This window comes from Danio rerio, chromosome 9, assembly GCF_049306965.1.
Source record: "Danio rerio strain Tuebingen ecotype United States chromosome 9, GRCz12tu, whole genome shotgun sequence".
In the NCBI taxonomy this organism is placed as follows: domain Eukaryota; kingdom Metazoa; phylum Chordata; class Actinopteri; order Cypriniformes; family Danionidae; genus Danio; species Danio rerio.
This window is the reverse complement of record NC_133184.1, coordinates 11,681,622-11,695,213: the sequence shown is the minus strand read 5'-3', so window position 1 is coordinate 11,695,213 and position 13,592 is coordinate 11,681,622. Positions and strand designations below refer to the sequence as shown.

Sequence of the window (13,592 nt, the reverse complement as noted above, 5' to 3'; positions counted from 1 at the left end):
AGTTTATAGTTTTTAAAACCTTTAAAACATTTGTTCATTTTTTTTTTATTTTAAAGAAAGTTTATGTTGGAAAAATGTATGATGCAAGTAGTGCTTGTTTTTTTTTTGTTTTTTTTTACACAATATTTAAAATAGTTTGCTAAGAAATATCTAAAATATTTCAATTGTTATTATTAATTCTTGTATTGTTAAATGTGTTTGTGTGTGTGTGTATTTTCTATCTGGCCATTTAAATAAAATTCCTTAGCTTTTAGACATTTATGGGTAAAATGTCATTCATAATGGTCTTAAAGTCTTAAATTTAACTTTTTAAAACCTGCAGAAAGCTTGAATATATTTATTTTTGTGCTTAAGAAACATTTTTTGGATGCTTAATATTTAGTAAAATTTGATGCTTTTGTAGTGATTTTTTTTTTTGTAACCTTATATATGTATCTTCTATCCCTTTTGATTGTTAATGTGTCTTTAATGAATATAACTGTTTTTTTGTCTCACTGACCCCAAACCTTATATTAGTGAAGCTATACAGATAATTACTTTAATATATAAAATTTAATAAGTTCCTAACTACCCAATCTTCCTCCTTAATCATAAACAGTGAGTACTGTCTTGCCACCTTGTCATCACTGAAGATGCATTTTGTAAAGCTCTATTCATACTTTTTTTTTGTCAAAGCCAGTAGAGGGCAGAAGTGCTTCAGTTTTTTTATGCTCAAAAACATTTAACAGTAGCACATTAAAAGCCGTTTTTAATAAATAATTACAACAAAATAAATCATAAAGGAGATGGGAAATAAAATACAAAGTGTGAAATATATTTTTAAAGGGTCATAAAGAAAAAACTCTTCAAGCTTTTAGCTCATATTTGAGTTATTCACATTACTTTATGAAAAGAGAGGTCTGGAAGTTGATATTTGGATCTGTGAAAGTATTGAATTTATAAGAAAAACAAATACTGAAAACTTAAAAAAAAGCAGGTTTTACACAATTCCATGTTGTCCCGATACAAATTGATCAAGTTAATCAATCTAAAAAACTAAGTGGATTTAACAAACAATTAAGTTGTAAAATTTAAGTGCGTCATTTTATAAAGGTAATTTGAACAGGCAGCAAAAGTCATTTCTGAGTGCTGTGTTGATGTTGGTAAAAAAGGCAATCTGTTCATGCAGCCTAATTTAAAATGCCGCCTTAAATATTAATTACAGTTAATCACTGGACGAATTCTTCTTATCATTGCTAGTTAACTTGTGGTTTGTATGTAGAAAATTATGTTTTGTACTTTTAAAATTAAGTGGCCACACACAGGAAAAAAAAACTGACAAATTTGATTATTATAGTAACAGTGGTAAGGCATGCATGGGCCGTTATTCTGACGGTATGATAACCTTGGATATAAATATCATGGTATCACAGTATTGAGATTACTGCTCTAAAATATATTCTTTTAATGTCTGGGTAAGGAACAAAACCTCCCCTTTGCACACAATATATTTTATTTTGAGAAACATTGAAAATATTTTGAATCAGTAAACCTGCCAGGCTAACAATTCAAATGAATTATTGACTTCTGCTGTCATTTATTTCAAAAACACAGATTTCTTTACAATTTAAAACAGCATCTGTGGATATTTTTCTGCTGGAGATATAGCTTTCCTAAAAATAAAGAAAATAATACAAATGTAAATAAAAAATCTCACTCATACATTAGGAGAGGTATTGCAGAAAATGTTGACAGTTTTAAAACCTTGACTTTTCCAAACCACAGTATACCTTGACCACGATTATCGTCCCATGCCTAGTAGTAACCTAACAAGTTTCACTAAAGGCTACATGTCTAAAATGTGATGATTCAGTGGTTAATAAGGATTAACTAAGCCAGTTTCTTTTCTTAATATAAACTTTTTATTAATTTTCCCAAGGGACTGGATCAAGGGCGTAGGTTTGCTTTTGACATGGGTGGGGACTGGTGAATTCAACCCCCAAATTACATAATAATAATGCTATTAAAATATATTATGAATTAATCTTCTCTTCATACAATTTATTAAATTCAATTATAACTTTAAAGTAATGTTTATTAACTGATAAAGTTTAATAAAGACTTCATTTAAAGACTTCTGTTTATTTTAGCTATAGTGCAAATGAAACATGTGTCATATAGGTATTAATAAAAGTGATTTACCCATTTTTGCATGTCTATTTTAATATTGACAGCACAAAGTAAATTATTGGTGGTGGCATTTCTGTAGTTGGTGATATTGGTGGGGACCCTCGGTCCATGCTAAATCTATGCTCCTAGAGCGAATGAACAGCAAACAATGAGACGCGTTTACAATAAAATAGGAAAAAACACATGTATGTAGACAGCCTGGTGAAAGGAGTAGTCCTTCAAAAAGTGGACCTTTTTTCAGCTACACCCCTAATTTTATTTATTTTTGAGAATAAAATATTTTTAGTGACATTTTAAGCACCATTTTAAATTAATAATATACACAATTCACAACTTTAGCCTTTCTTGTAATAAAGTAAATTTGAAAATTAATGGATAACAACAATAGCCAATTTAGTATTTAAGTGGATTTTAATATGGGCAGCTTTTGGGTGCCTTACAACTTTTTGGTCATTTTTTTTTTTTTGTTTTAAGAATAAGGTCCAAGATTTAGAATAAAAGTTACTTGTAAAATATTTTATTTAAAAGAAATACAGTAGCAAAAGATAACTTCACTTACATCTGATTGTATGTTTTCTTGCACAGCTATATTCGACTCATGAAATATAATTGTCAGCATTGGCCAAAGCTGATTAGCTGAAGTCACACTGCCGATAGAGGATTCCACTTGGCCTTAAAACTTTTTTCGATTAGTTATTCTTACTATTTATGATGGCATAGCAGTAAAAATAGGACAAATGAGCTCATGTATGGGACAAATTCTGGACTTTTGTCTGTGAGGGGTAGGTCTGCCAAACCATCTGAACCCCCCTGGCTATGGGTCTGTACCATGTTCTTTGTTGTCTTTTTGTATTGATCTTGTGAGTGCTAGCGCATATTTTTCCTGGTTATTACAAAATGAAGTTGTTGCTATACAAAGAAGATGTCCAAAATAACATGAACCTATGAAACCTATGTTAGGAAATCTTCATTTGCAGATTTACCTGTGCTGGTTCAAGAGGTCACCTGTGTGGTTTGACCTCTCGCGCTCATCCGCTCCAGATGTCTCCCACTCCGCGTTTTATCTTGGCTAAACGCGAGCTCGGTTTGCACAGAGCGACTTGATTGACATAATAGAGAGAAGTCATTTACTTTGGCCCTCCCATTTGACTCCCTGTGTCAATATTGGATGAGAGGAAAGTGCCGTGTGACAGGTGTTCACGACAGAGCTGCGCGCGCTGGAGACACAGAGCAGATCAATGCGTTCAACACACCGACACTATAAAGCCAAAGGCCGCAGGTCTGTGCTCATCAGCAGTAGGCTACAGCTATGATAACGACGAATCACACGGTAAGGTAATTAAAGTGTTGGGAACATTTTAAGTAGCCCCATTTAATCATTCTCTGCACAAAAATGATGATTTGTCCTTTTTGGTTGTGTCTATGCAGGGGCAATATCAGAAGCTTAACTCTGCTAACGAACTAATGAATGGACGTAAAGGATGGATGTTAATTGTGTTTTCTGTACTTGTCTCACGTTGAGCCACACGCACAATGCCTGCAGATGAAAGGGTTTTGTTCGTTCGGCTCGCGTTACGCAGATGCAGACACTCGGCAGGAAAACAGCAGAGCAGCGGCGGCACTCATCACTACTGTTGTCCCGCTGTTTACTGGAGCTTTAACACATGGAAACTATCAGTACAATGTGTTAAAACACAGTACAATGTGTTGATTTGCTTTGAGGAATGACTACTTGTGAAACTATAGGATTATAATATAAGATAGGCCTACAAATGTCGCGGTTATATCGTGTGTTATGAATTCACGAATTATGCTTATTGTTTTTACCAGTGGCACTTATACTGTCTGCAAGGGTATATCATTTTATGTATTGTCTTATTTAATAATGTTACCTTATTTGTGTAATAAATTTAGCCTACAAAATTCTTGAGTTTTTTTAGGACAGCTTTATTGTTTTTTGTTTAATTAACTTAAAATTGTTTTAAGTTAACTTAAGTTAACTTAATTAATTTGCATTGGAAGGACATTTTGTGCACTCATTATTTATATTTTTTGCTCATTCAAACTACTTAATTAAAATGAGCTGAAAAACACAATTCTTCAGATTTCATGGGACAAGTTAATTGTTTTATGTTCAATCCACAAATTTGTTAAAAATGTTAAGTTAACTTAATTTGTGTTGGGACAACATGAATGAAATGTGTGGAACTCTGCATTTTCTCCAGTGTATATTCAGACAATTAAAGTCCCATTTTTTATGACAGAGTGTGAAGTTCCTCACTAAATGTCCTTGTCAAAATGTTTACTTTTCATAAAGAAGGCAGCTGGTGACATATTTAATCTTCTCAGAATTATTTAATGGACAATATTCTGCATTGTTAAACTATTGTATATATTCAATGTTCAGGTTTATACTTTAAGTATTGCGAAATGACCTAACTTTGTGACAGTAACAGTTAAGGGGTTTATAAAAAGTGATAGGCCTATATACAGTTGAAGTCACAATTATTAGCCCCCCTGAATTGTTAGCCCCATTATTTTCTCTAATTTCTGTTTAACGGAAAGAAGCTTTTCTCAACACATTTCTAAACATAATGCTTTTAATAACTCATAATAACTGATTTATTTTATCTTTGCCATGATGACAGTACATACTATTTGATATTTTTCAAGACACTTTATACAGCTTAGAGGGACATTTAAAGGCTTAACTAGGTTAGATTAACTAGGCAGGTTAGCGTAATTAAGTTATCGTATAATGATGGTTTGTTTTGTAGACTATCAAAAATAAATTTAGCTTAAAGGAACTAATAATTTTGAACATAAAATGGTGTTTCAAAAATTAAAAACTGCTTTTATTCTAGCCGAAATTAAACAAATAAGACTTCCTCCAGAAGAAATAATATTATCCGACATACTGTGAAAATGTCCTTGCTCTGTTAAACATCATTTGGAAATATTTAAAAAAGAAAAAAAAATCAAAGGGGGGTGAATAATTCTGACTTCAACTGTATAAACTATACACTACAAAGTTATATACACACACATGCGCATGCACACACACGAACACACACACACACACACACACACACACACACACACACACACACGTATGTGTATTGTTTCTGAATTAGTAAAGCACAACTTTTGTATTCTATGGAGCACTCAGGAAGCAACTATACTGTACCTGCTGGACTGGACAGGCAATGCCTTTTGGCTATGTGGCAGTTAAAAGAGTTACTGTTAAAAATGCAAATTACGTTTTTTTTCTCCCTCTCTGTGCCGTTGGCAGTAGATTAGATGGAGTCTGTCTCTATATGGCTGTGTTCAGCAGAAGCGTGTAGGGCACATTATCTGAGCAGATGTCATGGCACCTGCACGAGCTGTCCTGCTCACATCTGCCTGTGGATGGATTAGTTACCATGGTACCCTAAAGAAAACCTCATCCAGTAATAACTATTCAGATATATAGGCCTACACCTGTTTCACATCACTGCTGGTAGACTGGTAAATTGCTCACACAGTTTAAAGATAAACAACACTAAACAATGTTCAGAAATGTTGTCTTTGTTAATGGAATATGCTAATTTAACCCTTCATAATGCATTCATTAAAATACTCAGCTGAAACACACAGTATTACTGGGGGTTGATATAAAACTTATGATTAAAAATGTATTTGTTGTAATCATGTATACTATAAGATGGTTTTTCCCCTGATAAAGGGTTAACATTTTTATTAGCCTTTAGACTTTGAACACTTGATAACTAAGACTTTCATTTGACTTAATTGAAATTAAGGGCAACATGGTGGCTCAGTGGTTTGCACTGTTGCCTCACAGCAAGAAAATCGCTGGTGTGAGTCCCAGCTGGGTCAGTTGGCATTTCTGTGTTGAGTTTACAAGTTCTCAAGGTGTTAGTGTGGGTTTTCTTCGGGTGCTCCGGTTTCCCCCAACATCCAAAGACATGCACTATAGGTGAATTGAATAAACTAAATTGCCACACACTATGTGTGTGAATGAGTGTGTATGGGTGTTTCCCAATACTGGGTTGGAGCTGGAAGAGCATCCGCTGTGTAAAACATGCTGGATAAGTTGGTGGTTCATTCCACTGTGGCGACCCTGATGAACTAAGCAGAAGAAGAATGATGATGATGATTAAATGAAATTAATGATATGCCAAATTCTGTTAGGCCTTGAAGGGATAGTTCACCTGAAAATGAATATTTACTCACTACTCACCTTTATTTTTTTCCAAACGTTTATATGTGTTTATTCTGTTGAACATAACAATAGGAGATATTTTGATGAAAGCTAAAAACCGGTAAACGTTGACATCCATTTTAGGAAAATCAATTGTTATGTACCATGCAAACACTATAATATTATGGAAGTCAGTGGTTAAAGAAAGAAATTCAAACATGTTTAGAACAAGAGAAGGATGAGTAAATGATGACAGAATTGACATTTTTGGGAGAACTATCAAGTTCCATTTTGAAATTAAAGGTCTAGAATTTAGAAATCTTTGTTATTGGTCAAAAGGTGAACTGCAGTCAGTAGTTATTGCTCATGCTTGCACTTGTGCATACATGTACTGTACTGTACAAGCTAAGTTCTCTTTCATTAGTTCTATTTCATCATCTATTCTCATTCGTTAGGTAAAAAAAAAAAAAGATTTTGTGCCAAATAAAACAAATGAAACATTTGTGAAACGAACAGAAATATACATTGATAAATAAGGAAAAAGTCTTTAAATAAACTGCATTATTTGTTAATTATTTTCAGATTTCCTTTCACAGTTCTGAATGCACTGCCAGCATTTCCCTTTTCCAGTTTTTTGTTTGTGCTTTAGAGATGTACTGGCACAAACCTCTCATCTTCTCTGATTGGTTTGTGAGATTTTGAATTAGAGACCGTTAACAAAGAATGTAGTTCATTATAAGCCAACATTACTCTTTTTTTGCTATTTAGTTCATTTACTTTTTTAAATTTTCAGTTTTTCTGATTTACACACTTTTGTTCATTTTCAATGTAGTTAATTCTCTTTGGCACAAATCTAATCCCACAGACAAGCTGATAAGAACAATGATGAATAGCCTTAATATACTCTCACCGGCCACTTTATTAGGTATCCTTGTCCAACTGCTGGTTAACGCAAATTTCTAATCAATTACATGGCTGAAACTCAGTGCATTTAGGCATGTACATGGTCAAGAAGATATGCTGCAGTTCAAACCGAGCATCAGAATGGGGAAGATAGGTCATTTAAGTGACTTTGAATGTGGCATGGTTGTTATTATTTCATAAACTGCTAATCTACAGGATTTTTTAGGTACAACCATCGCTAGGGTTTACAGAGAATTGTCAGGAAAAGAGAAAATATCCAGTGAGCAGCAGTTCTGTGTGCGCAAATGCCTCGTTGATGCCAGAGGTGGAGAATGGCCAGACTGGGTTAAGCTGATACAAAGGCAACAGTAACTCAAATAAGCTTGTTACAACCGAGGTATGCAGAAGAGCATCTCTGAACGCACAACATGGCCAACCTTGAAGCAGATTGGCTACAGCAGCAGAAGACCACACCGAGTGCCACTCCTGTCAGCTAAAAACAGGACACTGAGGCTACAATTGGTACAGGCTCACCAAAATTAGACAACAGAAGATTGGAAAAATGTTGCCTGGTCAGATGAGTCTCAATTTATGCTGCGACTTTTGGATGGTAGGGTCAGAATTTGGCATCAACAACATGAAAACGTAAATCCATCTTGTCATGTATTAACAGTGAGCTGCTGGTGGTGGTGGTGTAATGATCTGGGGGATATTTTTGGCACACTTTGGGGAAATTAGAACCAATTGAGCATTGTGTCAACACCACAGCCTACCCGAGTATTGTTGCTGACCATGTCTATTCCTTTATGACCACAGTTTACGCATCTTCTGATGGCTACTTCCAGCAGAATAACATGCCATGTCAAAACAGGGGCCAACATGGAACTAGTAAAGTGTACCTAATAAAGTGGCCGGTGAGTTTATGTGCTGCATTCTTTCCTCTTAAAAATTGTATGCTGTTAAATGACAGAACAGTTAAATACACTGAACTACATCTGCAACAGCGTCGTTTTCATTCATGTCAAAGATAAAATACTTTTCGGTTTACACACAATGACTCTGACTGTACACTCCTGGAGTGAGACGGACGTGTCACACTTTATGATTTGCAAATGAATGATTTGCATGTCAAATCACTCCAACAGTTACACCTTGTTTTTTCTTTCATTTGGAATCCTTTACTATAGAAACTTTTACTCACTTATTTGAAAATAGATGATCAAAATACAAGTAAAATTACATTATTGCAATTTAAAGTATCTGCATTCTATAGTAGGGCTAATATGTCACATGATCTTTCATTCTATTATGTTGATTTTGTTCTCAAGTATTATTTTTTAATTTCATGTATTAATTTCTTGCATTACTGATGTTGTTCTATTATAACTAATTATTTTCAATCTCTTTTTTTGAACACTCAAGGCTAAAAGGGAAACAGCTGGGGCCAGAAGGTAATGAAACTCATTTATATTGGGCTACTTTGTTAAATTACCAATTAATTGTGTTTTATTAATATCTAGCGTCATACCCCAACCCTAAACCTACCCTCACAGTATAAACATATTAGTTATAGTACAGTAATATTATACAAATATAAATAATAGTTACTTTCAGCCGTAGCTTCTACTTCGCCTTTAGCCACAAACTGAACACTTGTTTTTCCAATGTAATGAGTTACAAAGATTTTGAAATGAAGTATTAGTTTGGATACAACTGAAAATATCGGTAACACTTTATAATATCTACACACTATGAACCATTTATTAAGCATTAGCATTTAGTGAATTCAATATTTGTTAAGCATTAACTCTACATTAATATATGTTAGTAAGCAGTTTATAACTGCAGCTACAAATGCTGTAATCTTGACTCACAACCACATGTATAATGAGTTTAATGATTGTACTTTCATACTTTGTTAAGGATTTATTTTTCGTTACTAAATGAAGTATCACAATATTTACAAACCATTTGTTTTTAAGAGTAGTTGGAGGCTTTTAACATAATTCAGAATGAGTTAGTAAATAAATAACAAACTATTGAAATCAAGGTTTATACATATTATTATTCATGCATTTATTAATGGTTATTATGCATGTTAACAAATGCTTTATTAACTCAACTTCATGCAGTTTTGTGACCTAATCTAAAGTGAGGACTATTCATGCTTTATAAATCCCTTATAAATGATAATTAAAGGTTCGGTATCAAATGAACGACAATCATTGTAATCTTATCTAAAAAAGTAAAATTACTGTAAATATTAAACATTGCTGAATAACACGAGTGTCAAATAACAACATAAAATTGCATAAAACAACAACAATGTAATAATTCAACATTTAACAGTACATTTACTACAGTATATATTCATGTTAATAAACGTTAGTAGTCCTTACTTTAGATTAGATCACAAAACTGGATGAAGTTGAGTTAATAAAGCATTTCTTAACAAATTCAATAACTGTTAGTATATGCCTGAATAATAACATATATAAATGTTGATTTAAATCGTTTATTAATCATGTAATAACTCATTCTGAATGATATTAAAAAAACCACCAACTATGCTTAAATAACTGGTTTGTAAAATATGCAATACTTCATTTAGAAATGAAAAATAAATCATTAACAAAGTATGAAAGTACAATTATTAAGTTCATTATACATGTGGTTTTAAGTCAAGAACAGAGCATTTAGCTGCAGTTATAAACTGCTTACTAATGTTTATTAATGTAGAGTTCATGCTTAACAGATAATGAATTCACTATTTGCCAATGCTTAATAAATGATTCGTAATGTGTAGTTATTATAAATGTTACCAAAATATCGATAAGACTTGTCTTCTCATGGGAGATTATTAAGTTTGGCCTAATACTTAGGGATAAAAGATATCTTGTGTAATGTAATGTGATGTTATTAGTAAAGTTCTATATTCATAAATGTACATTTTCTAAAATTCCCCCAAGACAAGTGGTGTTTAAAGAAGAATTTGTGATGTATTTGAAGACATTAAGAGGGATGAAAAGCCTAAAAGCAAGATATTTATATTCATCATTAGATGATTTTGATTTTAATATTTTGAGAACTCTAACTCTCCTGCTACCTAAGTTTCTTTAGGATTTATCCTTTTGTTAATGTTTGTTATTTTATTTATTTATATATGTTGTATTATTAACTAGGATGGCAAGATTGTGAATGTATGCAATTTGATTGTTATCTTAGTCTTTTGTGTAATTCTAAAAAGCATTCATGTCTTTCTGTTACTGATCAAACTTTGTAAATAAATAAATAAATAAATAAATAAATAAATAAATAAATAAATAAATAAATAAATAAATAAATAAATAAATAAAAATTTCACCTTTACCCTAATAAAAAAAAAAAAAAAACGGGGGTGAGCTCAAATGTGTTAAATCAGGATAAAGAGCACAACAGCTGTGTCTCTCTCTGTGTGTGTGTGTGTGTGTGTGTGTGTGTGTGTGTGTTTTGCATCTCTGCAGCACCTGTTCTTACGCAAACAAAACACCTCACACACAGGTGAGAATAATCACGTGCTGCAGCACAAACACACATATTCATGCTCTGGCTTATTAGAATATCATATAGGCTTTTGGCTTTTGACATAATTATAAATGCAGGTCTATGATGAATAATTCATGCTGTAGTGACTGTTAAGGTCATTCAAACGTTGAAAAATACAGAAACTCAGAGCCGCTAGTCATGCAATAAATGATCATACCACCAGATGTCATCAACAGGACTGACCAATTATAATACAGGCCAGTCGATTTTGATTATAAATGTGTTTTAGATTTTAAATTGAAATGCATTATATTGAATTATATATGTTCTTTTATACTAATTCAAAATGCTGCTTTTGTTTATTAAATTAAAAAAAACTATTTCAAAACAATCACAGGCAACAGAAAGGTTCCATTGGTTAATATTAATCTATTTATGCACTTGAAAGAAGAAAGTACCTAATAAAGTGCTCATTAACATTACTTTTACTGTGAGTTAGAAAAAACCACCAATGAATGATTTCCTTTTTATTAACTAGAGTTAACTAAAGATGAATAAATACTGCAATAAAATCATAGTTAATTGTTCATGTTTGTTCATAAATGCATTAACATTATACTAAAGGAACCTTATTATAAAGTGTTGCCATTTAATGATCATCCATGTTTCTGGTTTGGACTCCTAATTATCATACAAACAGAAGGTACAAGAAATATGAACACTAACTCAATTCTCTGAACAAAATCAGCATATAGCGTGACCTCTCTGGCAATAAACACAATATTCAGCTCTTTTTGGGAGATTGTCCTGAATTCAACCAGGCTTCTTTCGGTATTTCCCCCAAGTTTGTCTTTATGTTTAGGCATGGTTATTTTATCTCCTTTATTTTAGGTCTTGCATAGGTCAGTTATTTAGCTCCATAAGACCTTAACATATTATCAGTAGCCATGCAAGTTGCCATATAATAAAACTCTGGATATTCCCAAACACAGCATATTATTAATATCCATGCCATAGGCTGCATTTTGATATTTTGATATTTTTCACGACATTTCTATACAGTTTAAAGTTACATTTAAAGGCTTAACTATAGGTTAATTAAGTTAACTAGGCAGATTAGGGTAATTAGGCAAGTTATTGTATAATGATGATTTGTTCTGTAGACTATCGAAAAATTATATAGCTTAAAGGGGCTAATAATTTTGAATTTTGAAAAATTAAAAACTGCTTTTATTCTAGCCAAAATAAAACAAATAAGACTTTCTCCAGGAGAAAAATATTATCAGACATACTGTGAAAATTTCCTTGCTATGTTAAACATCATTTTGGAAATATTTAAAATGGAAAAAAAAAAAAAAAGTGTGGGGAAGGGATGGGGGCTAATAATTCTGACTTCGACTGTATGTATGTGGGACTTTTGAAAACAGAAGTGCCAGGTAGAATAAAACACACGATGCCCCACCCCGTTTTTAGTAAATGCTTTGCATTTTGTGTGCGATGAGTTTTAGGCATCAATTCTTAGACAGCCATCTGTTCATGGTGCATCAGAACAAAAATGTGGGATATATTGATAAGTTCTGTTTGAATGTATATTTTGTTAGGTTATTTTGCGAAATTTGTTATGTATGTTTGTGATGAGGCAACAAACACATGCATAATATAAGTATTTAATGCACGTTTATGCACCATGTCATATCACTTAGCTCTTGCTGTCTTTTTTTTTTTTTTGGAGTGAAAAAAACATCAAAATCTCATCTGTTTATGTGGAGGTTTATATCAATGTCCTTTTTTTTTGAGTGGGCCCAAGACCAAATTATCCAATTATAATTTGTAGATTAGATTTCATCCACAACACCACTCATACACAAACTAGATTACTAAAGATAGCTCACTCGCTCCTTCTAGCTAAAATAAACCATTCTACCATTTCACTTGATCAATTTAAATTAAAAATCATTCATTCATTCAAGCTTAGTCCCTTTATTAATCTGGGGTCACCACAGCAGAATGAACCGCCAACTTATCCAGCACATGTTTTACGCAGCGGATGCCCTTCCCGCTGCAACCCATCACTGGGAAACATACACACTCATTCACACACTTACACTACGGATAATTTAGCCTATCTAATTCACTTATGCCACATGTTTTTGGACTTGTGTGGGAAACCGAAGCACCTGAATGAAACCCATGCAAACATGGGGAAAACATGGAAACTTTACACAGAAATGCCAACTGACCCAGCTGGGGCTCGAACCAGTGACCTTCTTGCTGAGAGGCAAATGTGCTGCCCACTGCGCCACCGTGCTGCCCTGCCTTCTTTTATTGTTATTGTACTTTATTTTAATTCATAGTACATCACGCTGTGTGTGTGTGTGTGTGTGTGTGTGTGTGTGTGTGTGTGTGTGTGTAAGCAAGGAGTGACAAGTTTCATAGCAGAGCTCAGTAACATTCACGACCATTCCAAATATGGTCAAAATTCAAGTTCTACGTTTATAACTTGGCATTTAAAACTGTTTTTGGTAAATTTGTGAACTTTTTCTAAGCTTACAAACCTACCACAGTAAGTATATATCAGAGCACAGTATAACTTATTGAATCAAATCACTTATGGCACTCTTAACATTGTTTTGACTCTGTGTTTTTTCAGTATCATATGCCAGTAGCCAATTGACGCCTGTTACGAATCACCAAGCTTCAGTTTTTAACCTTTTCGTGGATATAATAGTGCAGAGAATTGACAGGAAATAGTTGGGAACAGAGAGAGGGGAAGGGTCGGCAAAAGACCTCAAGC

The 13,592-nt window shown here is 33.1% G+C and overlaps 1 long non-coding RNA gene and 1 other non-coding gene across 2 annotated transcripts; both read left to right on the top strand.

Annotated features, from left to right (window-relative positions):
* The first annotated feature begins 3,373 nt into the window (after positions 1 to 3,373).
* Positions 3,374 to 4,430, top strand: LOC137496453 (uncharacterized). The gene is made up of 2 exons (XR_011016790.1): positions 3,374 to 3,499; positions 3,598 to 4,430. It is a non-coding gene; the product is annotated as an uncharacterized lncRNA (long non-coding RNA).
* Positions 3,672 to 3,754, top strand: dre-mir-375-2 (microRNA 375-2). Its single transcript, NR_030133.1, has one exon. It is a non-coding gene; the product is annotated as a microRNA 375-2 (primary transcript).
* Positions 4,431 to 13,592: the final 9,162 nt, after the last annotated feature.